The sequence below is a fragment of the Schistocerca serialis genome, chromosome 1 (genome assembly GCF_023864345.2).
Source record: "Schistocerca serialis cubense isolate TAMUIC-IGC-003099 chromosome 1, iqSchSeri2.2, whole genome shotgun sequence".
NCBI classification, from domain to species: Eukaryota; Metazoa; Arthropoda; class Insecta; order Orthoptera; family Acrididae; genus Schistocerca; species Schistocerca serialis.
In genome coordinates this window covers 486053312-486080163 of record NC_064638.1, presented here as the reverse complement: position 1 = coordinate 486080163, position 26852 = coordinate 486053312, and the positions used below count along the sequence as shown (strand labels likewise).

At 42.4% G+C, this 26852-nt stretch overlaps 1 protein-coding gene across 2 annotated transcripts in view; it reads right to left on the bottom strand.

The window, feature by feature from the left end:
• LOC126473763 (G-protein coupled receptor Mth2-like) overlaps nucleotides 1-26852 on the bottom strand; it is a 641204-nt gene that overhangs the window by 466881 nt on the left and 147471 nt on the right. The window lies entirely within an intron of this gene.

Sequence of the window (26852 nt, the reverse complement as noted above, 5' to 3'; positions counted from 1 at the left end):
TGTGTAATTCGGGTGTCGCCGTACTATCCCGTATCGATTTACCCGTACATATTTTAAATTTTCAGCAGCCACTTTCTTGCTGCAAGAGCATGCGGTTTCTGATCGCCTACCTCATGATGCAACTTTTACTCTGCGGTTCGACACATAATTTAGAATCAAATTTCGCAGGTTCCGAAACTAAATTCTCTATCTTCGACATAAAAATTAACTGATTTTGACGCAAATCGCTGCTTTCGGCGCAAAATTCTCCGATGTAAACCCATAGCTTGCATGATTTAAAACCTGTGCAACAACTGCATTTAACGATCGTTCGTTTGCTAATAGTAAAATTGGGCTAGGAATTTACAGTTGCATAAGCCAGTTCCTCGAACATTATTTCCATCTGTTACACGCATCTTGGATTTTCAGAGTATAAAAGAAGCTTTGACTCGTGCAGCTGATCAGTATTCTGTATCACAGGAGAAAGTAAAATGGGGTCACCTTAGCGTGGTCGTCATGGAGTAAGGTTTTATAAGAATCAGTTAGCATAAAGGTGTATCTAAGATAGCCAAAGTCAGCACATTCATCTACGATGTGTAAACTAACACTGTAATGCACTACAGCTCCACCATGACCCATGAGTATTTTTAGTGTATAAAAGGACTGGTGTTGACAGCTAACATTGTGTTGGTGGAAGTTTCTTTCTAGGTAGACATTAGCAAGAAGTAGTGCTCCTGCAAACACTTTATAAATGGTCTGGCTGCGTGAGGAATCTGTATTGCTGTTGGACGCTAAAGAAATCAACCCCACACCTAGTATGGTAATGATTAAGAGGATAGATGCTGTTGTACAAAAATCTTTACATTTGTTTAACATAGTTTTGATAACACCCAGATTAATATTTAACTTATTTTTAAATCTACATCTGAATCATCTAATTCTTTTTCCAACCAGTAATTAGTAAATTACAAAAAAGACACGTTCTCGAATTCTAATAGAAGAAGAGAATAAGAAAAACACGAATAATCAGATAACATTCACGCCAACCACTGTCCTCCAGACAAAAATTCGTAATAAATTATATAAATATGTATAGTCCAGGAGAGTTGGAAGTCTGGTTCAGACAGACCAGTGGCACATTTTACAAATGAGCCGCTACTGAGCAGCTCCACTATTTGCAAGAAAGCACTGTTGTGAACAATATATATATATATATATACTGAAGCGCCAAAGAAACTGCTATAGGAATGCATATTGAAATACAGAGATATTTAAACAGGCAGAATGCGGCGATGCGGGCGGCAAGGCCTATATAAGACAAAAAGTGTCTGGTGCAGTTGCTAGATCGATTACTGCCTGTACAATGACATATTATCAAAATTTAAGTGAGTTTGAACGTGGTGTTACAGTCGGCGCACGAGCGATGGGACACAGAATCGCCGAGGTAGCGATGAAGTGGGGATTTTCCCGTACAATCATTTCAAGAATGTACCGTGAATGTCAGGAATCCGGTAGAACAACAAATCACCAACATCGCTGCGGCCGGAAAAAGATCCTGCAAGCAAGGGACCAACGACAACTGAAGAGAATCGTTTAACGTGACATAAGTGGAACCCTTCTCGTAGACTGCTGCAGATTTCAATGCTGGGCCATCAACAAGTGCCAGCGTGCGAACCATTCAACGGAACATCATCGATATGGGCTTTCGGAGCCGAAGGCCCACTCGTGTACCCTTGATGACTGCACGACAAAAAGCTTTACGCCTCGCCTGGGCCCGACAACATAGACCCTGGACTCTTGTTGACTGGAAACATGTTGCCTGGTCGAAAGAGTCTTGTTTCAAATTGTATAGAGCAGATGAACGTACACGGGTATGGAGAAAACTTCATGAATCCATGGACCCTGCATGTCAGCAGGAGACTGTTCAAGCTGGTGGAGGCTCTGTTTTAAACACTTCCGCTGGCCACCAAACTTCCCAGACATGAACATTATTTAGCATATCTGGGATGTCTTGCGACATGCTGTTCAGAAGAGATCTCCACCCCCTCGTACTCTTACGGATTTATGGAACCTTGCAGGACTTATGGCGTTAAGTCCCTCCAACACTACTTCAGACATTGGTCGAGTCCATGCCGCGTCGTGTTGATGCATTTCTGCGTGCTCGCGGGGGCTCTGTACGATATTAGGCAGGTGTACCAGTTTCTTTGCCTCTTCAGCGTTTATGTAACTTTTCCTGCAAATTATCTATATTATCCTCCAAACATTTAGCTCCTTCCTTCCTACAGTTTTTCTATCTGAGAGTATTCGGGGATTTAATTTTTGGCTTTTATTTTGTGTATCACACTTTTGCTAAAGCATACCACGGGTGTTTAGGTGTACGTTATCAACTCTTCTCCAATATTTTCTTGCTAAATTTTTATATACAATTTTAAGTCAACTTTTGTAAATGAAATACCTTTAAATGTAGTTATTCTGGCAGTTCTAACTCTGAAAATGGCGCTTCTGTTGCTAGCTGCTCAATGGCCAGTCCAGCACATTAGATACAATATAACATCCTTTTGAAGTAGTTCCTATTGGGAATGGAGATTTATAAAGAGATTTTTCATGCATGCGGGAGACGCACGTGCGGCAATTCTCCGCGTGGCCCGTGTGAGCTGGCGGATGCAGTGCTTCGGCAGGATCTCATGGGCAGCGTTTGCGCTTGCTGGTCTATAGTGGCAGGCAGGATGCTGCAAATATTTTTAATAAAAAGTCGTAAATGTTCCCTTTCTTCCTACTTCACTGTGTGGTACAGCGTCACTACATAAAAAATGACTGCAATGACTGTTAAGCATGACAGCGGAGGCTATCAGCGTAATTTGTTATACATATCCATTGTGTAATTGGTATATGGCAAGAGTATACTTTTTTTCAACAGTGATCCTAAACATCACCACAACGTAATTGTTACATTTTAAAGGTGTACTTTGTATAAAAAATGAACCCCTCCACAGTTTAATGTAGTTATGTAGCATGGGTACACTTTGCTTGAAAAATTAACTACAACGCCTCCATTGTAAAAAAGTCTCTGACACATATTAATGGGTGAGATCCACCATCTTGTTTATCCATGTTCAAAATACCAGCCTCTAATCATAATAACTATACTAACAATAATGAATCATCCTTGACACCCATTCAGTTGTGCTAGGCATCCACTCCCTATAAAAATTGTGGTGTCAAGTGTATCAAATAATAAAAATAAATTATTGTGTCAATACCTCCGCCCTCCTGACGTTGAACTTGGGGTGAAGAGGAGAGGAGGAATCCTTTACAACTGTCAAGGGCATGTGGGCTTGGTCCACCAACTTGGATTGCCAATTTGGAATGCGACGTTGCAGTTCGACATAATGGATTGCCACGTTTTGGAAACGTGACAGCCATGCACCAGGGTCCCCAACCAATAATGCAACAGACCAACTCTGATTTTGAACTTCTACCGTTTATACGTAAGTCAATTGTCCTACAGAGTCAGCTTACAACTAAAGTCATACGCGCCCATATCATAACGTAGAATACTAAGACGAAAAAGGAGTTAAAAGCTACTACGCGTTAAGTCCAATCGAAGAAAACAAAGAGAGCTAAGAACAAGGACTTTCGCTTGGAGGAAGATCCACAAAATACACTATAGAGACGAGGAGGTTCCGAACTAAAGATTAAATGTCCTTCACCATATTGCTACGACAGACAAAAAGTGAAACGCAGCGACACCTTACGCGTTGTTCGCTAACTCTGCCGATAACTCAGAGGGCAAAAGTACATTAAAACGTAAGTGGTTAAAAAAGGGGATTCGGTCAGGAAATAGCAAATCGTCAACGGTTGATGACAAGAATCACAAAGTGGTGGGGGATCCCATTCAACAAATGGAAATGGCCAAAACGTCAATGGCCAATACACAACCTAGTTAAAATGATCTCCTCACGCGAGAGGGCCGAGGGGAGGTCGGCCAAGCTGCTGGAAGAGGTTTAATTCCCCGGGGTTTTTGCCCATGAAGGGAAGACCAGTGCTGACGCCAAAGTGACACCACCTGCTGACAGACGCCAATGTAGAGAGCATCGGAAGGAATGGAAGAACTAACACGCCGAGGTAGAGAACTGCAGCCTTGGCAGCAGCGACAGAGGCCTTATTGCTCTTCAGACCAACGTGACCAGGGACCCACATAAAAAGCATAGTGGATCCCTCAAGAGTGAGCAAGTGGAAGCTTTCTTGTATTAGTTGCACTAAAGGATGGGCTGTGACAGCACACAGAGGCTCTGAAGTAATCGGAGCAGATGACACAACTGAAAAGCCTATGTCGCCGGATGTACTGTGTGGCACGATACAGGGCGAATAGCTCTGCTGTAAATACTGAGCAGTGTTCTGGAAGCCTATAACGAAAATCGTCGGTGCCAGTGACGAAGACACACCTGACACCACCGTCAGACCGAGAGCCACCACTGCACACAAAGGTACTATCGCTAACTTCCTTGCGAAGGTCGAGAAACTTACAGAAAAAGATCGAAACTGGAGTAGTTTCCTTAAGAAGTAAATGAAGACCAGAGTGAACATGGGCCACTGCACGAGGCCTAGGTGGTGAAGAGTGACAGGTAGAATGAAGTTAATAAATAACCAAAAGCGAACTCCAGGAGGTAATAGAAAAGGGGGACGCGCCTCATGCTGGCTGTCGTAGGAGTTATCGAAGAAGGAAGCATGGGATGGGTGGCTGGGCATCGCAGACAAACCATGCATATCTGCTGAGGAGAACTTCACTTCGGTAAGACAGCGATAGTTAGGCAGCTTCTACACAGAGACTCTCAACCGAGCTAAAGTAAAAGGCGCCAGTGGCTGGACGGATTCCACAATGGCGGATTGTATTTAGACGGCGTATGACGGACGATGTGCAGATGATTAAACGAAACACCCATAGTCTAGTTTCGAACGGACAAGGGATCGGTACGAACGGAGGAGGGTTGTCCGATATGCTCTCCATGAAGAGCTGCTTGGAACACGTAGGACATTGAGGGACCAGGTACATCGGACGGCCAGGTAAGACACGTAGAGAGGACCAAGAAAGTTTTCTATCAAGCAAGAGCTCCAAAAATTTCGTAGTTTCAGCGAGCACAAGAGCAACAGGTCCAAGATGTAAAGATGCTGGAAGAAATCCATTGCACCACCAGAAATTCATATAATCATTTTTGGCAGTGGAAAAGCGAAAGCCATTTTCGATGCTCCACGAGTAAAGACGATGGAGATATCGCTGAAGTTGCCGCTAAAGGAGACAAATCCGTGAAGGACTGCAATGGATCGTAAGTTCGTCAACGAAAACAGAGCCGGAGATGCCCGGTACGAGACGGGACATAATAGGGTTAATGGCTCTAGCGAAGAGGGCGATGCTCAGAACGGAGCCTTGAGGCATCCCTTCTTCCTGGATAAAGGTGTCTGACAAGGCAGAACCCACACATACCTTGAAAACTCTGTCTTTTAAAAATTCCTGAAGGGAATGGGACGGGCGGCCTCGGAAGTCCCATTTGTAGAGAGTACGGAGGATACCATTTCTCCAGCAGGTGTCAGGCTTTCTCAAAATCAAAAAACATGGGCACAGTGTGGTATTTCCGTAGAAAACCGTTCATTACGTGGGTTGACAGTGACGAGAAAGTTAACTGCAGAACGGCTCGTTCGAAATCCATTCTGTGCAGTGTTAGTAAATTGAAAGACTCGAACCACCATACTAGCTGAGCATGAATCATACGTTACATCACATTGCAAACACAGCTGGTGAGAGAAATGGGGCGGTAGCTAGAAGGAAGGTGTTTTTCCTTACCTGGCATAGGTATGGGTATGATAGCGGCTTCGTGCCAGCGTCTGGGATATATGCCATCTGTCCAAATACGACTGTAAGTATGAAGGAGAAAGTGCTTGCCTGTAAGAGAAAGGCGCTGCAACATCTGAATGTGAACATCATCCGACCCTGGAGCGGAAGACCGGGATGAAGTGAGAGCATGATCTAGCTCCTTCATAATAGAGGCATTGCGGCATTTACGATTCTGAGAGAAGAAGGGTATCACCCAAGCCTCCTCCACTCGTTTCCGATGGAGAGAGGGAGGGTGATAGTGGGTGGAGCTATAAATCTCCGCAAAATAGTGGCGTAAGGTGATGGAAATAGCAATGGGGTCCACAATGACATCTTCTTCTATGTTCTGGCTGGAAATTGGGGAATGAACCTTGGTCCCCGAGAGTCATCGGAGGCTGGTCCACACGACAGAAGAGGGAGTAGAACTGTTAAAAGAATTAGTAGAAGAGATCCAGCTAGCTTTTTTGCTAACCCGAAGAATGCGATGACACTGTGCACGCAGCTATTTATAATGAATGCTGTTCGCCATCATAGGATGACAGTTAAACAAGGAAACAGCAGGTCTCCACGCGCCAATTGCGCCGCAGCACGCCTCAGTCCACCAAGGGACAGGGACACAGCACGGTAAATGTAAAGGTGAAGTGCGAAGACTGGAACATTCTGGTGCAGAAAGGATAACGTTTGTAAGATATTCTACCTGGTCATCACATGTAGGGAAATATTGTTCGGCGAAGGTCGCCAAGGAGGATGAAAGCCTCCAGTCAGCCTTAGAAAGCTCCCAATTGGGCTTACACATAGTTGGGGTAGGAGTCAGCAAGTGGATAGCACATGGGAAATGGTCATTCGAGTATATGTCAGAGAGAACGGACTACTCGAGACGATGGGCAAGCTGGACAGTGCAGCACAAGAGTTCTAAAAGGGAATAGGTTTGTGTGGAGTCTGAAAGGAACATGGGCGCTCCAGAGCTAAGGCAGATGAGGTTGAGTTATTGAGAACATCAGCCAATAGTGCATCTCTCAGAGAGGTTCTGGAAGAACCCCAAAGGGGATGGTCTACATTAAAGTCACTGAGCAGCAGAAAGGGGTGAGAGAGTCGTCCAATAAGCTGGAGAAAGTCTGCCCTGGTGACACCGAATGATGGAGGGATGTAGATGGGACAAAGAGAAAAGGTGAAATGAGGAAGGAAAACACGGGCTGCAACAGCTTGCAGCCGGGTGTTCAGTGAGATGGTTTGACTATGAACGTCATTCCAAACGAGCAGCATGGCTCCCCCATGAGATGGAATGCTGTGCCCAGAGGGAAGGTCAAAATGGACTGGAAAGAAATGTGAGAGGCCAAAGCAGTCGCAAGGTTGCAATTTTGTTTCCTGGAGGCAGAAAACAAGTGGACGCTGCAATTCCAAGAGCAGTTGTTATTCCTCCTTGTTGGATCTAGTGCTGCGAACGTTCCATCGGAGGAGAGCCATGACGGGGAAACGGGAGGAGGGAAAAAATGAAGGGTTGTCACCTCGGTGGCCGCCAAGTGCCAGTGATCATAGACTCACTGCTACAGAGCACAGACGCTCGAGGATCCTGTTCCATGCGATCTACAGTGGCGTCGGCATTATCCCTCAACATGCCTGTGGATTACAGGGCATAAAAACGGTTGGTGAGGCTCACTGGGGAAACAGAGATCGGTCAGGTGAGAGTATCATGCAGCGACACCAATGAAGAGGGTCTCCAAGTCAGTGAAGGAAAAGACTGTTTGCCTTTGTTTGACTTGTTGGAGCCTTTGCGGTTGGCAGGTGAAGACTCAGATGTCTGTGGGCTGGAGGGACGGTTTAAGTAGTTCTAAGTTCTAGGGGACTGATGACCTCAGCAGTTAAGTCCCATAGTGCTCAGAGTCATTTGAACCATTTTTTAATTTGAGGTCGCAAGTCTGAGTGGCCATGTCCTTCGTGGAATGAGGTGTAGCAAGAATGGTGCTGTAAGCGCCAGATGGTAAAAAGCAGAGCTTTCGACTAGTCAATAACTTGCGAGCGACAGGGTAAGGTGGTTTTTCCTCCTGGACGGCCCGCTCATTGAGATACACCGGATATTCTCGGGATGAGGCAGCAAGATCGCCATTGCAATTGATAGAGCGGGGAGGAGGAAGGGGGAAATCGCCCTCATGATTATCCCTAACATAAGTAACACATTTAGCCGTGTTTCGACACGACATTCTATGTTGTTGTAACGTTGACCCTGGTATCAGCACATCGGGTTTGGAATGTATGGTCTGACTGTAATGACTTCATAGCTTTCTTTGACCTTTGATGGAAGCACTACTCTATCAAACGTGAGAAAAAGAGTGCGTGTAGGCACTAAGGTTGCGTCAATCTCTTTCATTACGTGATAGACTGCAGTGACACCTTATCAGAGAGGTAAGTTTGGATTTCTCCCTCAGTCAGACCATCGAGCAGCCTTGTGTATATAGCGCCACTGGAACAATTCAGCGTTTGATTGGCCTCGACACGGACAGGATAGCTGAGAGGAGCGAAGCTGCCAGCAGTTGATGGATTTGAGAATCAGAACTGGTCACCAAAAGCAAAGTGCCAGAGGCCCAGCAATTGCATCCACACCTTTCTGAATAATAAACGGATTAACTGTAGCAAAGGACTGGCCATCTTCCGTATATGATGCTTCAAGGAACCGGGTTGCAGCTGGTAGGGTCTTGGAACCTTTAGCCTCATTCTGTTTATGTGTAGCAGATGTAGACTGAGATTGTAGTTGGCTCATTGCTAGAAAATCCCCCACCATTGCCAGCATCTCCGATGGTATGTTCCTTAAACTGGGCTCACCTGCCTTAGGTGACTGATCACACCTCAGGTCATACCTCCCGAACTCCTGACAGAAGGACCAATTGGCAATTTGTGGAGGTAACAGCTTAGGGAATCACCCCTCCCTGGTCCTGGCTTGTACCAGGGGGTACGTGAGAACCCTACCTGTCAACCCGGGGCTGGGAATCACGCATTACTCAGTCACCTTGTAACGTGTCAGACAAATCCAACACCTTCCATGAAAACCCTGACATGAAAAGCAAATCCAGAAGTATGTCACATAGCTCCAAATAAATCGTGACATTAAATTAACCAAAGTAATACGAGTAACGAGTGAGCAAATGGAATACCACAGACTAACACAAGAATGCCTAAATGCATGTCATACCTTCCCACCGTGAGACAGACGCAGTTCCGAGGGGAGAAACGAGAACAGAAGCCGAGAGCAGAACCATGTTAAGCTGAAAGCCCTACGTTAACGGACGGACACCCACGTCGCCAGCTAACCGCAAGGACCACCCCCCAGCCCATGTTAAAAGCTAGAGCCCTCCAGAAGAACAGTATAGATCTTACGATAACACAAAAAGGGCCACCCCAACCGCAAGTTTTAGCGTGAGACTTTTTCGCGTCTCTGTTACGTTGCAAACTTTAAAAACATTGCCCCACCACGAAAAGTATAACGTTTCTCATTGGATAGACAGAATTTCTGTAGGCGGAGCTTAAGGTTAACATTGAGACCCTGATTGGTCAGATGAAAACACATCCAGATAGTTTTTTTTAAACCAACTTCGGTAAATTGTAGTAAGGAGAAGTTAGGAGAGAGTTGCTTCGGAGACGGCGAGCTGGATGGAGTTGCGCCGGCCGCTGCCCCCTGACGAACACCGACAAGGTAATGAACGCACGCGATGCCGCATTTTTGAGCGCATAAGGCTTCACTCAGAACTGCAGAAGTGTCATCTGTTACATCCACTTTTTATGTAATACTAGTGTCGATCGTCAATTGAAGCTCATGGTATTCACATTTGCTACGTAAGTTAAAATCTGAAACGCGATGATTTTTCTGTTATACACTCCTGGAAATTGAAATAAGAACACCGTGAATTCATTGTCCCAGGAAGGGGAAACTTTATTGACACATTCCTGGGGTCAGATACATCACGTGATCACACTGACAGAACCACAGGCACATAGACACAGGCAACAGAGCATGCACAATGTCGGCACTAGTACAGTGTATATCCACCTTTCGCAGCAATGCAGGCTGCTATTCTCCCATGTAGACGATCGTAGAGATGCTGGATGTAGTCCTGTGGAACGGCTTGGCGTGCCATTTCCACCTGGCGCCTCAGTTGGACCAGCGTTCGTGCTGGACGTGCAGACCGCGTGAGACGACGCTTCATCCAGTCCCAAACATGCTCAATGGGGGACAGATCCGGAGATCTTGCTGGCCAGGGTAGTTGACTTACACCTTCTAGAGCACGTTGGGTGGCACGGGATACATGCGGACGTGCATTGTCCTGTTGGAACAGCAAGTTCCCTTGCCGGTCTAGGAATGGTAGAACGATGGGTTCGATGACGGTTTGGATGTACCGTGCACTATTCAGTGTCCCCTCGACGATCACCAGTGGTGTACGGCCAGTGTAGGAGATCGCTCCCCACACCATGATGCCGGGTGTTGGCCCTGTGTGCCTCGGTCGTATGCAGTCCTGATTGTGGCGCTCACCTGCACGGCGCCAAACACGCATACGACCATCATTGGCACCAAGGCAGAAGCGACTCTCATCGCTGAAGACGACACGTCTCCATTCGTCCCTCCATTCACGCCTGTCGCGACACCACTGGAGGCGGGCTGCACGATGTTGGGGCGTGAGCGGAAGACGGCCTAACGGTGTGCGGGACCGTTGCCCAGCTTCATGGAGACGGTTGCGAATGGTCCTCGCCGATACCCCAGGAGCATCAGTGTCCCTAATTTGCTGGGAAGTGGCGGTGCGGTCCCCTACGGCACTGCGTAGGATCCTACGGTCTTGGCGTGCATCCGTGCGTCGCTGCGGTCCGGTCCCAGGTCGACGGGCACGTGGACCTTCCGCCGACCACTGGCGACAACATCGATGTACTGTGGAGACCTCACGCCCCACGTGTTGAGCAATTCGGCGGTACGTCCACCCGGCCTCCCGCATGCCCACTATACGCCCTCGCTCAAAGTCCGTCAACTGCACATACGGTTCACGTCCACGCTGTCGCGGCATGCTACCAGTGTTAAAGACTGCGATGGAGCTCCGTATGCCACGGCAAACTGGCTGACACTGACGGCGGCGGTGCACAAATGCTGCGCAGCTAGCGCCATTCGACGGCCAACACCGCGGTTCCTGGTGTGTCCGCTGTGCCGTGCGTGTGATCATTGCTTGTACAGCCCTCTCGCAGTGTCCGGAGCAAGTATGGTGGGTCTGACACACCGGTGTCAATGTGTTCTTTTTTCCATTTCCAGGAGTGTATAATTATTGAGAAGCCACATCAGCCACTGTAATTTATGACAAGTTAGATAAGTAATTAAAGATAATTGAGGGTCACTATAGACCATTTTGATGGTTTTCTCTTTTGTGAAACTTAATTTAAACCTAGATTATAGATGTGATATGGCATAGGTCAGCCTTCGATCCATTGTAGAACTTGGAAACCCATTCAGGGAATATTCGTTCACATTTTTGTTGAACGCAGTTGGTTTTTACCATCCTGTATTAAAACATTTCCTTTTATTAATAGTGCAATTTATAAACAATGTTTTGTGAGTAGAATAAAATTTCCAATGGTAAACTTAACTGCTTTTTCGACGTTATTTTACCAGCTAACTAAAAATAGGAAAGCCTTGAACCCCTTCCACTAAATTTAGTTAGTATTAAGATTCTTTTACAGGGAGTGCAGTGGAGCTGACGCTGAAATCATTAAGTATTTGGTTGTATCATCGCTAGTCTCACTGAACTCTTCTGAACTCTACATGTCATGTGTGGTCTGGCGTCTCCTTACCAGCAACAGGTCCCAGGTTCAAACTAGTCAATTCCCTAAAAAACACGCTCAGAGCGTCCATGCGCGAAAGTGGTAGGGAGACACGATATAGAACAAACAGACACCACGCAGAATATTAGAGAATGGCGACCCTTCCAGGATGGTAAAATACCATGATTGAAGGTCGATCACATGCCTAACTAGGTCAGAAAAATATCCTGTTAAAAATTTTTCGTAATAAAAATTTTTTTTTTTGAAAGGCATAAATAGTTGAAAACAGTAGCTGCAGCGATCGATAGTGAGACATTCTAGCAGAGACAATAGCATAATTAACTTATGAATTTTAAAAATTGTTAGAATTAAGTTTTCTCTCCAGTGCAAGCGCACAGGTGGCGGTACATCGTTCACAAGTTGGTTCTGACCCAACAAGTAAGTGAATTGATTGTCAAGTCGTGTGTGCAAAACGTTTATGAAACGCGTGAGATCGTATGAGCGCATGTTGACTCGAAGTAGGGCGCGTGAATTGCTTTTAAAACAGAAAATAAGGGATTCGGAAAGATTAGCAATGGCAGATCGAGACCTTGACCGAATTGAGGTAGAGACCCAGCATGAAAACGGACAGAGAATAGAGGACAGTACAACAGACGATGCAGTATCGCGAGAAATAGGACATATAACGCTCCATAACGAGGATAATGTACGTCAAGGCATAGAAAACATAAGTCAGCATACGGCAGAGGAGCAGGAAAGTAGAGAGACAGTCGATGAGGATTCTAGCTTGCGTCTTGAATACGTAGAACCCATAGTGCAAGTAATCAGAGCGCCCTCACCACAGAGTACAAGAAATGCGAGCAGAAACGTGTCACAGCACAGTTCAATGCAATCGGTTGCGAACCAACACTTGGGCGAAAACACAGAGCGTAGGACGTCGGAAGAAAACGCATTAGGACCCACCAATCTGGCAGAATTATTACAACAAATTACGGAAACCATGACAAGGCAAAATAAAGAAATTGCGAACCAAATTAAAATTCAGAATGCAGAAACCATGAGGCAAATGCGTGAGATTAAAGAATAAAACAAAAAAAAATTCAGTTACTCCTAAGTCATATTGAAGACGAGGCAAAAGAATCTCGAGAAGTGATAGGAAACTTAATAACAGGTCACAATCAATTGAGAACAGACATTGACAAGGTACAAGCGGGCGTACAAACATTGCTAATGACATTCAGGACGAGATCAAAACATTATGTAACAACACCCAGGGAGAAGTCAAGAAACTAGAGAAACAGATAAACGAAATTACTAGACAAGCAGCAGGTACAGCGCGTGAAGTTGTTGAAAACCGTGTGTTACACAAACGTATCACAAAACCAGCGCTGAAAAGATATGATAACCGCATAGTCAAAATAGAAGCGCAAACGAAGCGACAATTTCAGAAATTGCGAACAGAGTTGTTGCAAACCATTGAAGAGCGTAGTGAACAGGATCGAACAAGCACAGAGTCTGCAACCACATCCGTATCTGTAACAGTACCGGAAAAACAAGCAATTAACGAAGATATTACGCATTTGCGGTTCCAATCACAGGCGGAAAGTAACATACGTGAAATCAGACAGCCTGCACAGCAACAAACACGTTTCGAAATTCTTGGTGAACAAACGTCATCACAAACACACGCGGAACCACAGATGTATGTTTCAAGACAGTTTGGATCGTGCAATGAAGCAGCTAGGTTAGCCAGACAAGATACCGAACCAATACCTGACAATGGAAAGCCAGGTCGCGAAGAGTACAGTGCAATGCAATCAGCTACACGTTTACAACCGATGGAATAAAATTATTGCGTACCACTCCAAAGATACTACGCAAGGGTAGGTGAAAGTTACAGTGGACAATATCCAATGGATCTACCACAACCGGAAAGAACGACGGGAGAAATGATCAGAAACAAAAGTGGTGAAGAATCGCGAATTTCATATGGAACTATGACGAAGTACGACAACGATCATTTCCTTACAGTCAGAAAATTTCAACACTTTCGAGAAGGAAACTCATTATATCCACGAACTTTTATTGATCAATTCCGAGTAGGATTACCAGAACACTGGACGCTAGCACACAAATTAGACTTTATATGTGCACACATGTCAGCAACAGTCGCAGAAACCATGCAGAATGTTGCAGCGACATGCCGATCGTACGAAGATTTCAGAGAGAAGTTTCTCTCACGATATTGGTCCAGCGAAGCACAGAACAGAGTGAAGTACGAATTATTACAGAACCCATATTTTGAAAATTCAGGAGAGAAGAGTCCCGTGAAATTTTTCGAATTAATGGCAAAGAAAAATCAATGCTTAGATGTACCATACAGTGACGGAGAGTTGATTAAATTATGCGCGATGAAGCTACCATTGAAATACCAGCAATCATTAGTAGGTCGCGGAGGCAATGACGTCGAAGCATTTAAAGGTATTCTAAGGGAACTAGAGTTCATATTTTCGGAAGATGACGCAAGAAAAAGACGAATCGCACGTGAAAACGAAAGCAAAAAGCAGTGGAATCCACAAGACACAGTACGAAGAAACAATAATTGCGAACCATGTGATAACTTCGCACCAAGAAACGACAATAGATTTCAACAAAGAACCGGTTATGGATTTAGAAGAGAATATGGCAATAACTATAATTCACCCAGGAACGGCAACAACTATTACAGAGCGAATAACGACAACCAGAACGGGTACTGGAGAACCAATAAACCGACAAATTATCAACAAAGAAACCACTATCAACAAGCTGAACAAGAAAAGAGAATACAGATAGAAGAGGTGGAGGTAAGACCACCAAACCCCGATAAACGTTCGAATTGACAGCTAAGCGCCCATGCCAAAGAGAATGACGCACCGACCCAGGACAATTGCAGCACCTTGAACAGAGAAGTAAAAATCTTATCACGAGAAGAGAAGAAGGAAGAAACAAATCCGCAGGGACCAGATGAGAACGAAGACAAGAAAATAACAATATCGTGTTGGGACGAAATTAATTGGGAGAATACTGACAAGGAAGATGAATTACCAGAAGCATGCACAACGAATGTAGGAGGAAAGGACGAAGTAATGAGTATTGCAGAGCTATTTGAGATGGAAACCAGGGAAAGCGAATTCAATGAGGATAATGCGCAATCAACAGAAGTTGAAAATAAGTTACGAGTGGGCACACAACCCAACGTATATAATGAAGGAAGTTATGAAGCGATAATTAGAGCATTTAGATGCGATTATGTGGAAGTAGCAACGAAGAAGGAGAAGATAGATGAGGATGAGGAAAAAGTAGAGGATGGTGAAGAAAGCGTAAATGAAGGAAGAAATAGAGAAGAGGAAATAAAAGAGAAGTAGCAGTCGAAGCTTATCCTACAGAAAGTTCGAATTCACAACAGAAATTCCTAAAAAGACTCATGTATGATTCAGTGGAGGATTCGTTGATGCAAGAAGAAGAAGAACAGAACCAACCCTTTCAAATTCAACCAATTGTGAAGGCCATGGTAAAGCATATCCCAGTCAATATTGTAATTGATAGCGGAAGTGAACTGACTGCGATCTCAGAAAATTTATTCATGCAGTGTAATGCCAATGAGGAACTGCCAGTTCTGAAAACATGTAAGATTAATGTAAGAGGTCCTATTAGAAACAAAGCTGCGGAAGTTATGAGACAAACAAGGTTAACTCTTTCGTGTCAAGGTCAAAAGATCGAAGCCAACTTCGTAATTATACCTAAACTAACTGTAGATTTGATTATAGGTGCAGATTTTTTAAATGAGAGACGGGCGATAATAGATATGGGGAAAGGTAGCGTAACATTCGGGAGTGTCACACTTCTCTTTGAGCTAAAGCTAAAATTAGAAGAAATACCAGTTATAAACAAACAATTAAGAATGACGCGAGATAAGGAGGATGAAGAATTAGAATGGTATGCACAAAAGGGGGAATCGCCTCAACTCATGTTAGAAGTCCATTAAGAAATCGACGAAAAATTGCAAGAAGTTCAAGGTATTTCGGAACACAGTAAAAGAGGATTAGAGGGTATTTTACGAGATAAAGTAGAGGTATTTTTACCTAGGACTGGCAGTATTAAACACTTTCAGTACAAGTTTGAAGATTAATTTTATTACTGGTAAATAATCAGCACAATATTTCAAGATTATGTTGCAGATAAGATCGTCAGGAGAAAGAAGAATGAAGAGAGAGGAAGGTGGGAAAAAGAAAGTAGTATCAATAAAAACAAAAACAAAAATAACACCAATAGTACCATAGATTAAGGTGAAGGGATAAAGCGTACATAGTCTAACAGCATGAAATACTAAAATGCTATACACCATGACACTACACAAAAATAAAAAACGAATTTGAGGATTCTTGAAGTTAAGACTCAAAATATCTTAGAAGTATAAGATGGAAAGGGCGCCGAAATTTGTAAAGCTTTTTAAGAAGGCGTAAAACAATGTAGGTACTAGACATATGTTAGATGATTATAAGTAAAACTTTTTGTAAGAGCCATTGTAAAAACTCCAGCAAAGACCAGATGCAATGACCCACAAGTTGCAATGCGAGAAACATCAAGAAAGAAAAGGATGTAATTAGCAAGACACGATTCCTACAAGGCAGAAGCATCGAGAGAAGGGAAAGGACAGTGAGACCAACAAAGGGCACTTGTAAATCTCGTGGTGAGGGGACCGGTGCAAGGACTGACAAGCAAACACCGGACTTTCACTGCTAGTAAACCCTGGGACGCCCCGACTCAGCAGAGTGAGCAAAAAACGGCCCGACGAGAAGACCACTTGGGCAAGTCACCACTGGCAAAAAAAAAAAAAAAAAAAAAAAAAAATGTTTAAAAGTCACACTACTGCTAGTAAACAGCACGCTGATGCACGAAGCTGAAGAAAACTTCCACAAAGTAAAAATGACATGCCCAAACAATTTATCAAACTGTTACTAAGAGGAGAACTTCAAAGCGACTAGTTATCAATAAATATTTCCATATCCTGCCAGAGAAGAGCCAAGAAGCAAGTAAGAAGCAGAGAAAAAGCAGGAAGAACAGAAGTTGAAGATTCGCAAGATTGAGACCAAGAAAGAAGATGGGTGAAGAATAGACAACATACCTTCCCAAATCCCTATCCTATTGTAAACTAGTCGTCTGCGAAGTATTACAACGAAAACGACCACTTTCAGCGACACATAACGATTACTTTGATGCATACAAAGCCAGTAAACCACGAGATTCTGCACTCACAGCTCCATTTCATTATGGGACCTCCACAACAGCAACACACACTTGCAAAGCCAACAAGGAACGATGAACGAAGCTGTACATCAAATACTTGCCCATATCCATCTCGCTCAAGTCCATCACCTTCGTGCAAAAACATTCGCCAACCTCATACTTAAACATTCATAGGATTGTGTGAATGAGTGAAATCAAATTATGTGATGTAGGAATTGTGCAAAAGAAATGTGTGAAAAACTAAATAAGTTAAGCACACCAGACAGCTAATAAACTACAAAATAACAGTCATTGACTATGGACTTAAGTAAAAAACAGACTATCGATAAAAATAAGTCATTAGTTCTGAAATGGACAGTATATAAAGAACAAAAGTAAGGCATAATAAACACTAAAACTATATGCCACTTATTTTCTCCTCATAAAAATAAAAGAATAACTATATTTTACTTATTTTCTCCTTATAAAAACAAAGAATAAAAAATTATCTTGTTCGATATTTTCCCTTTTTTTTAACATTTGTACCATTTGTTAGGATAATATCTCAATACTTGTGTATGTATATTTCTTGGTCAAAGCAATTCTTGGAAATAATTCTTATTTGTTAGTGTAACAATGTTGAAATGAGTGTCTAGAAACAAAAACATTTTACTTGTACATGATATTTAGAAAATGTGTTAGGAATAGATTTTACTTAATTACTACATTTATAAAAACAATATTTCTAAGAAAATCGATGTGAAAGACTCCTCACTTTCGATAACAAACTTCTTAAAAAACAAACTTCACAATTAAATAAAGAAAAAAATAATTAAAAAATAATAATTATAATAGAATAAAAATATTCTTCCCTTGTCAATATAAACGTATTTTTCATAATAATGTGGAAGAATATAAAAATATAAATTAGTAATACAAACTAGCATAGAACAGAATAACGTGGCTGAACAGTAGGCAATAAAATTTAGATAACGGAATAATGTTTGAATGACTTAGACAACGATTCAATCATTGCCTAACTTCAGTGCAAAAATTAAGTTCGAAAGGTGGTGATATGTAAGGTGTCAGGCAAATCCAACACCTTCCATGAAAACCGTGACATGATAAGCAAATCCAGTAGCATGTCACATAGCTCCAAATAAATCGTGACATTAAATTAACCAAAGTAATACGAGTAACGAGTGAGCATATGGAATACCGCAGACTAACACAAGAATGCCTAAATGCATGTCATACCTTCCCACCGTGAGACAGACGCAGTTCCGAGGGGAGAAACGAGAACAGAAGTCGAGAGCAGAACCATGTTAAGCTGAAGGCCCTATGATAACAGACGGACACCCATGTCGCCAGCTAACCGCTAGGACCACCCCCCAGCCCATGTTAAAAGCTAGAGCCCTCCAGAAGAACAGTATAGATCTTACGATAACACAAAAAGGGCCACCCCAACCGCAAGTTTTAGCGTGAGACTTTTTCGCGTCTCTGTTACGTTGCAAACTTTAAAAACATTGCCCCACCACGAAAAGTATAACGTTTCTCATTGGATAGACAGAATTTCTGTAGGCGGAGCTTAAGGTTAACATTGAGACCCTGATTGGTCATATGAAAACACATTCATATAGTTTTTTTTAAACCAACTTCGGTAAATTGTAGTAAGGAGAAGTTAGGAGAGAGTTGCTTCAGAGACGGCGAGCTGGATGGAGTTGCGCTGGCCGCTGCCCCCTGACGAACACTGACAAGGTAATGAATGCACGCGATGCCGCATTTTTGAGCGCATAAGGCTTCACTCAGAACTGCAGAAGTGTCATCTGTTACATTCACTTTTTACGTAATACTAGTGTCGATCGTCAATTGAAGCTCATGGTATTCACATTTGCTACGTAAGTTAAAATCTGAAACGCGATGATTTTTCTGTTATATAATTATTGAGAAGCCACATCAGCCACTGTAATTTATGACAAGTTAGATAAGTAATTAAAGATAATTGAGGGTCACTGTAGACCATTTTGATAGTTTTCTCTTTTGTGAAACTTAATTTAAACCTAGATTATAGATGTGATATGGCATAGGTCATCCTTCGATCCATTGTAGAACTTGGAAACCCATTCAGGGAATATTCGTTCACATTTTTGTTGAACGCAGTTGGTTTTTACCACCCTGTATTAAAACATTTCCTTTTATCAATAGTGCAATTTATAAACAATGTTTTGTGAGTAGAATAAAATTTCCAATGGTAAACTTAACTGCTTTTTCGACGTTATTTTACCAGCTAACTAAAAATAGGAAAGCCTTGAACCCCTTCCACTAAATTTAGTTAGTATTAAGATTCTTTTACAGGGAGTGCAGTGGAGCTGACACTGAAATCATTAAGTTGAAAGGGTACAGTACCGCCCAACATTGAAAATAGGTACGAAATTCTTGTCAGAACAACACATTTTTTTTGTGTAAAAGTAACTGAATTTCAATTAATACAGCGAAGCCGGATACCAGTGTGGGAAAGAATGACAATTTATTCATTTAATTGATCACATGTGCACTCCCTCAAAATAAATCCCTACATCCAGTTTGGTGAGATCTGTGAAAGGAATGAATGTATGGTCGTCTGCTAACCACAGATAGTGAATCGGAATATATGATCATCTTTGAGTCGATCCTTTGGCTACCTTTGGTGAGACCAAAGAGATGGAAGTTACCAGAGCTTTGAGCGTCTGAAATGTGGCTGACCAATAAGGTAGCAGGGTGCTTCTCCCACTTCGAGAGAGGTGCGAGAGAATCGAGAATACGGCCATGTTTCAGCACTCTGCCGCTGAACCTTCTGCTGTAAAGACCTGTTTTTTTGTTGTGCTCCGGAATGAAAGAGTGGAGGCATGGTATGGATGTGGAATATTTAAGAGTAGTTAGAATTAATAATTTCTCTTTCACAGGACCTTTTGTGGGGAAAACTACAAAGTGAGGCAGGTAATTTTAAGGGGATTGTAGTAAACCAACGGTCACAAAGAGCCCACGTGTAGTTATAAGTTGAGATACTTCCGTGAGCTTAAGCTGAAATATTTAAGAATTAATAGCGTGTGTACAATAAGCTGAAATATTTAAGAATTAATAGCGTGTGTACAATAAGCTGAAATATTTAAGAAATAGCGTGTGTATCATAAGTTGAAGTATTTAAGAAATATCATTCCGTGTGACGCTGAATTTAAACTCTGAGAGAGAATCAAGGTGAGTCGGCCGTTTTTCCAGCAACGCCACATGGCTTGCATTGCACAGGAAGACGTGCGTTTATCTCCAGAGTTCACAGTAGGAAAGTAGAATTACAAAGTGGGGCAGTGTCGTGTGAAACTGGGATAAATATTGATTGAAGTGGGAAAGCGGAAAGTGATGAAGTTGTAACCGTTCTTTGTGTAATATTTCATATTGTTGTGCTGTGTATGTCTTGTAATTTGGGTATGTGTGTTTTGCATGGGAGTAGCAAGGTAGTTTCGAAAGATTTGTGGGTATGCCTGTTCCTTCTGTATCGCTCGATCTGGAGGAAAGTTTCGTGAGGATTATTGTGAGAGGCGAAGTGTGAGGTATAATAAAAGATCCACCATCCGATCCAGGGAGTGCACTGTTGCGGTAAATAGATTACGAGACCATAGTATAGAGATTCACTAACGTAAAGCCATGCCCACTGGGCGGAATTTCTCATGTGATTTTGTTGTAGGTTGTAGAATTTGTGTGTTTAGGAATAAATCAAATAGTGAAAAGAAAGAGATTGGTGGCCTTTTTCATTAAATTGTATGTTATCGTAATGTCCCGAATTTATATAAAAGCCGTTAAATCAAAGACAAAAGGTAAATGTGGTATTGCCAGTGCGTAGTGTACAGTCAGAGTTCTATAAATCACTGATAGTCAGATGCGTGTTTCCGTTGCGTATTATTCATACAGGAGGATAATTTGTAACTAAATAGTAAGATACGAGAATTCATGTTGCTCGATAAATTAAGGAAGAATCCACTCGCTTGGCAAACCACTCATCTTGCAGGCCTGACTGCTTGATGCCACAGTATGAGAAAGGCAAGCGGGTGCCTCTCAAAGTATTTGGTTATATCATCGCTAGTCTCACTGAACTCTTCTGAACTCTACATGTCATGTGTGGTCTGGCATCTCCTTACTAGCAACAGGTCCCAGGTTCAATTACCAAAAAAACACGCTCAGAGTGTTGTTGCGCAAAAGTGGTAGGGAGACACGATATAGAACAAACAGACACCACGCAGAATGTTAGAACCTGTTATGCATCAAATGCGTGTGCTGCCACTCAGGAGAGCACAGGGAGGAAGAAGAAACAAAGAGGAACCTCATTCGCCGAAGCGGAGGAATGATAGGTGATGGAGAATGAAGGTGGGACTATTCTGATGTCAGGCAACAAAAACTTCAGAAGACATTCCCAAAAAAAAAAAAAAAAAATCCCATACATATTCCCCAAGGGTGGGGAAAAGGAATAGCAGGACAAACATGCACCATGGAAGGGAAAAGGTGCTGCAAAGCCTGTGGCCCCTTGGTAGCCAAGCACAAACTCACCAAAGAGTGATGAGCTCCCTTGTGGGAGGAGGGGGTTGGGGGGTGAGGGGTGCCTGTGCTTGGAGGCTGGTGGAGGTAGAGTACCCACTCTAGACCTGCCAACAATGCAGACTGTGCTGGAATTGGCAGAACCTCCATACAGACCCAGTCATTGACATTACTTTATAACATTTTCAACTGAGTATCATAAAGACCTTAAATGACTATGCCTTGTGAATACTGTGTAGTTTAGTGATTATCTGCTGATCTATGTAATATCAAGTTCAGTCTCAGTAGAAAGGCATCAAAGAAAAACAAATGTATGATTTGTAGATTACATAATATTTTACTCAGGTATTAGACTTACCTTGAAGAAATAAACGTCGCTTTCTTGTACCTAATCTGTGGTGGATGCTTATCAAACTGTGGCAGCTAGCTAAGCTTCATTGAGAAGCCTTCTGACTGAGCTCTTACAGTTGGAAAACGCTTCTAACTGATCCTCATGACAATATTTAAGTGATAGACGATCCTAACAGCATTCATGAATTATCACCTTGTAAGTGCACTCTGGAGTAATTGCAGTCACCCCATAAATAATAATGCCAAACAAGGTACAAGAATAATAAATAGGAAACACTTTCATGATGCTGTGATGTTTCTCAGAATTGCAGGAAACTGTCACCTATTTAATATTATTGTTGTGTTCTGGCAAACACCATAGGAAGATTCAGTTAATAGAACACAAAATTATTTGTTTAAAATGAAATTTCGATAACAATATTTGAAACGTATAATGTTACAAAAAGCAAGTGTCCAGCAGCCTGTCCAATGCATCCAGTCACTTCTGGAAATTAGAAATAAGTTTTTTTCCTTGATGCTGCTTCTTTTAGTTAGCAAATACTCAAATACACGGTTTTAAAAGTGGACGTTGTCGAGTCTAGTAGGGTAAGCTTATTCCTTCACGTAACCTCAAAACAGGTGATCATGGGCGATGAGATTGGGGGACAGATGTAGCTAATCTAAACGAAACATAATGTATGCCATGATAAATCCACGTAATGTCTCCATATCCTACTGTGACGCCATCTTGTTGCGGATTTACGACGATCCACGATGACATCGAACAATGGTGTCCTCCAGTATGGCGAAGAAAAACAACCTGATAGTAAATTCAGAAAGGTTTTGAGAAATCAAGCAAAATTTTCCAAATAACCACAGGTTAGAATGTGCCGTTGGAGAACTAAGCAATCAATGACGACTGTGCATAACTATGCGCATTTAAGCTAAATTGTCCCAGCAAAGAACGCAGTTATTAACTAAATTATCTGAAGAGAATGGTTTAAATGAAAGCTAGGCAAACTTTAAATTTATGATTTAAACAATGAACAGCTGCACCAGCTTCTTCTTTTTTCAGGGTTAGCACAATCTGTTTCGAGTCTTTATTCTCATTTTCAAGAGCGTTTGTTTACGTAAACATTTTTGTGATATGTGTCTTGCATTGCGGTTGTCATTTGAACGTTATACTGCAAATAGGAAATCTGACAAAATATATCTTGGAATGTTTTTTATATGCTAATGGTAGCGATAGTATTTTTGGTTCTCCACTTACAAGTACACTGAGATGCCAAGTCATGGGATGCCTTCTAATATCGTGTCGGAACTATTTTTGCGCTGCGTAGTGCAGCAACTCAACATGGTATGGACTCAAGTCGCTGGAAGTCCCCTGCAGAAACATCGACCCACGCTCCCACTACAGCCGTCCATAATTGCGTAGGTGTTGCCGGTGCAGGATTTTGTGCGCGAACTGACCTCTCGATTCTGTCCCATAAATGTTCGATGGGATTCATGTCGGGCGATGTGGGTGGCCAAATCATTCGCTCAAACTGCCCAGAATGATCTTCAAACCAATCGCGAACAATTGTGGCCTGGAGACATGCCGCGTTGTCATCCATAAAAATTCCATCGTTTTTTGGGAACATGAAGCAGCTGAACATGACCATTTTCAGTCAATGATCCGTTCAGTTGGACCAGGGGATACAGTCCATTGCTTGTAAACGCAGCCCATACCATTATGGAGCCACCACCAGCTTGCACGATACCTTGTTGACAACAGGGGTCCACTGTCTCGTGGGGTGTGCACCACACTCAAACCCTACCCTCAGCTCTTACCAACCGAAATCTGGACTCATTTGCTCAGTCTTTTAGGGTCAGAAAGATATGGTCACGAGCCCAGGACAGGCGATGCAGTCGATGTCGTGCTATTAGCGAAGGCACTTGCGTCGATCGTCTGCTGCCATAGCCCATTACCGCCAGATTTAGCCGCACTGTTCTAAGAGACACTTTCGACGTACGTCCCACATTGATTTCTGCTGTTATTTCACGTTGTGTTGACTGTTAGCAGTGACAACTCGATGCAAATGCAGCTGCTGTCGGTAGTTAACTTTAGGCCGTCAGCCACTGCGTTGTCCGTGGTGAGAGGCAATGCCTGAAATTTGGTATTCTCGGCACACTCTTAACACCGTTGATCTCGGAGCATTGAATTCCCTAACGATTTCCGAAATGGAATGTCGCATGCGTCTAGCTCCAACTACCATTCCACGTTCAAAGTCACTTGATTCCCGTCGTGCGGACATAACCACGACGGAAACCTTTTCACACGAATCACCTGAGTACAAATAACAGTTTCGCCAATGCACTGCCTTTTATACCTTGTGCGCGCGATACTATTGCCGTCTGTAAATGGCGCATATCGCTACCCCAGTAGATTTTACAAAGAATATATACATTCATCTTTTGGATCTGCAGCTCTTGTCTTCCTTTCCGTGTTTGCAATTAAGTTATTGGATATAGGCTCCGCCTCTCATGCAAAACATGTTTGGGCACCTCTGAAAGATCATCAGTAGGTTTTGTTTATTGACAACTGTAAAAAGTGAACATATTTTAGGTTGTAACGATCTAACAAAGTAACTATTATATTAGTTTCGATTACATTTCTATTTTGTTGTAGATGTTGATAGATGTTGAGTAGAGTTTTTTAAATTACTGTCTATGGGAGGCTGCGTTAGATGCGAATTTTCTGTGATGTTTTATTGGTAAATCTTGACTATTAAATCAACAACGTTATAAGTAGCGCACCGCCGTTGACAGAAACAGTAATACAATGAGGTAGTCAACGTGTGGTGCTGTAAGGTGCAATGTTATTAATAGTGAAATATAATGGCCACATGTTTTAATTTTTCCTGATGGAACACAACAACCACAACATAACTGAGAAGCAGCTTAGCCGGACCGAACCTCACTGCTAGACTAGGATTACCAGACGTCCCGTATTTTACAGGATCGTCCCTTATTTCCCTGAAGTTTCCCGTTACGCCGACAAAATATATACGAGCCGTACGGTGGATTGGCTATGTAGATGTAGACTCATATTGACCAGTTTTTCATTAACTGTTCCGTAAATTTTTCACTCTATTTTTAAGTAACATGTAGCACAACCAAATGTAGAAGAAACAAATGTGGCCTTACCGAACTGAACGAGGCACGATATTAGAATTCCTTTGGATGGTACTACGTTGTACTTTCACATGGCGAGCAGTTTGTCGGTTTCACTTTCTTTGAGCGTTACTTATTGCTTCAGGTCTCCTCATTTAGAAGTGTGATTTTAGACTGTTAGAGTCACAGATTGCGTTACATGATGTAATATATTGCAAATTTTCACAGATATGCCAAAAATATAGTGTTTATTTACTGGCGAAACTGAAGCTGAATTTCAGTCTACAGCAAAGAGACAAATTGTTCTGCATGTTCTGTAAAAGTACTTTTTCAATAGACTTTGCATGTCAATATGACGTTGAGCAACACATTAATGTGAAGAAACAGAAGCTAGCTGTCTCAAGCAAATCTTCGGCACAAAATATGATGTCTCTAGTTACAAAACATGAGAATAGTGAAGTTACAAATGACGAAGAAAAGCATCTTGCTAGAATTCCATCAATGAAAGGTGCCCATTCCTTCAGGCGAGTGGACGACACTGATGACGTGAACCACGTTAAAAACGTTAAAAACTTAAGTGTGTTGGTGAAAAATTGTCTAAGATTTTTAACTTCCTCGCATCTCATGATATCTGCCGCAAAAATTTGCAGTTCGTCACTGGGTTTGTGCTAGCACTACCTGGCACTAACACTGCTACAGAAAGTGTGTTCTCAATCACAAATGCTTTGTTGACTGATGGAAGGAAAAGGTCTAGTGTGGAAACGGTTAAGAAAATACGGAAGAAGGGGAGTAGCTCACATTCGGTTCACCTCTTACTTTAGCAACACGCAGCAAAAGGTCGTTATTCACAGTGCTGATAACGGCTGTGATGTGGGATCTGAGTGGGGTACTGTCAAGTGGGGGGTGCCCCAGGGATCAGTGTTGGGGCCGCTCCTGTTTCTTATTTATATAAATGATATGCCCTCTAGTATTATGGGTAACTCTAAAATATTTCTGTTTGCTGATGACACTAGCTTGGTAGTAAAAGATGTTGTGTGCAACATTGACTCGGCTTCAAGTAGTGCAGTACATGACCTCAGTTCATGGCTTGTAGAAAATAAACTAACGTTAAATCACAGTAAGACTCAGTTTCTACAGTTTCTAACACACAATTCAACAAAACCTGACGTTTTAATCTCACAGAACGGGCATATGATTAGTGAAACTGAACAGTTCAAATTTCTAGGTGTACAGATAGATAGTAAGCTGTCGTGGAAAGCACACGTTCAGGATCTTGTTCAAAGACTTAATAGACTTAATACTGTCATTTTTACTATTCGAACGGTATCAAAAGTGAGTGATACTTCGACACGTAAATTAGTCTACTTTGCTTATTTTCATTCACTTATGTCGTATGGTATTATGTTTTGGGGTAACTCTTCCCATTCTAGAAGGATATTTTTGGCTCAGAAACGGGCGGTTCCGGCAATAAGTGGTGTGAGTTCACTAACCTCTTGTCGACCTCTGTTCACGAGTCTGGGTATTTTGACATTGGCCTCTCATTATGTATATTCCTTATTGTTGTTTCTTGTTACCAATATTAGTTTATTTCTAAGAATAAACAGCTTTCACTTGGTTAATACTCGGCAGAAATCAAACCTCCACTTGGATCGGACTTCCTTAACTCTTGTGCAAAAAGGTGTGCAGTTTACTGCTGCATCCATTTTCAATAAGCTGCCACTCGAATTCAAAAATCTTAGCAGTAATACATGTGCTTTCAAATCGAAACTGAAGAGTTTCCTCGTGGGTCACTCCTTCTATTCTGCTGAGGAGTTCCTTGAAAAATTAAGCTGATTCTTATTGTACTGTTGATAGCGTTTACTTAACTTAATGGATTGACTTTTTTTTCAGGTTCATGAACATT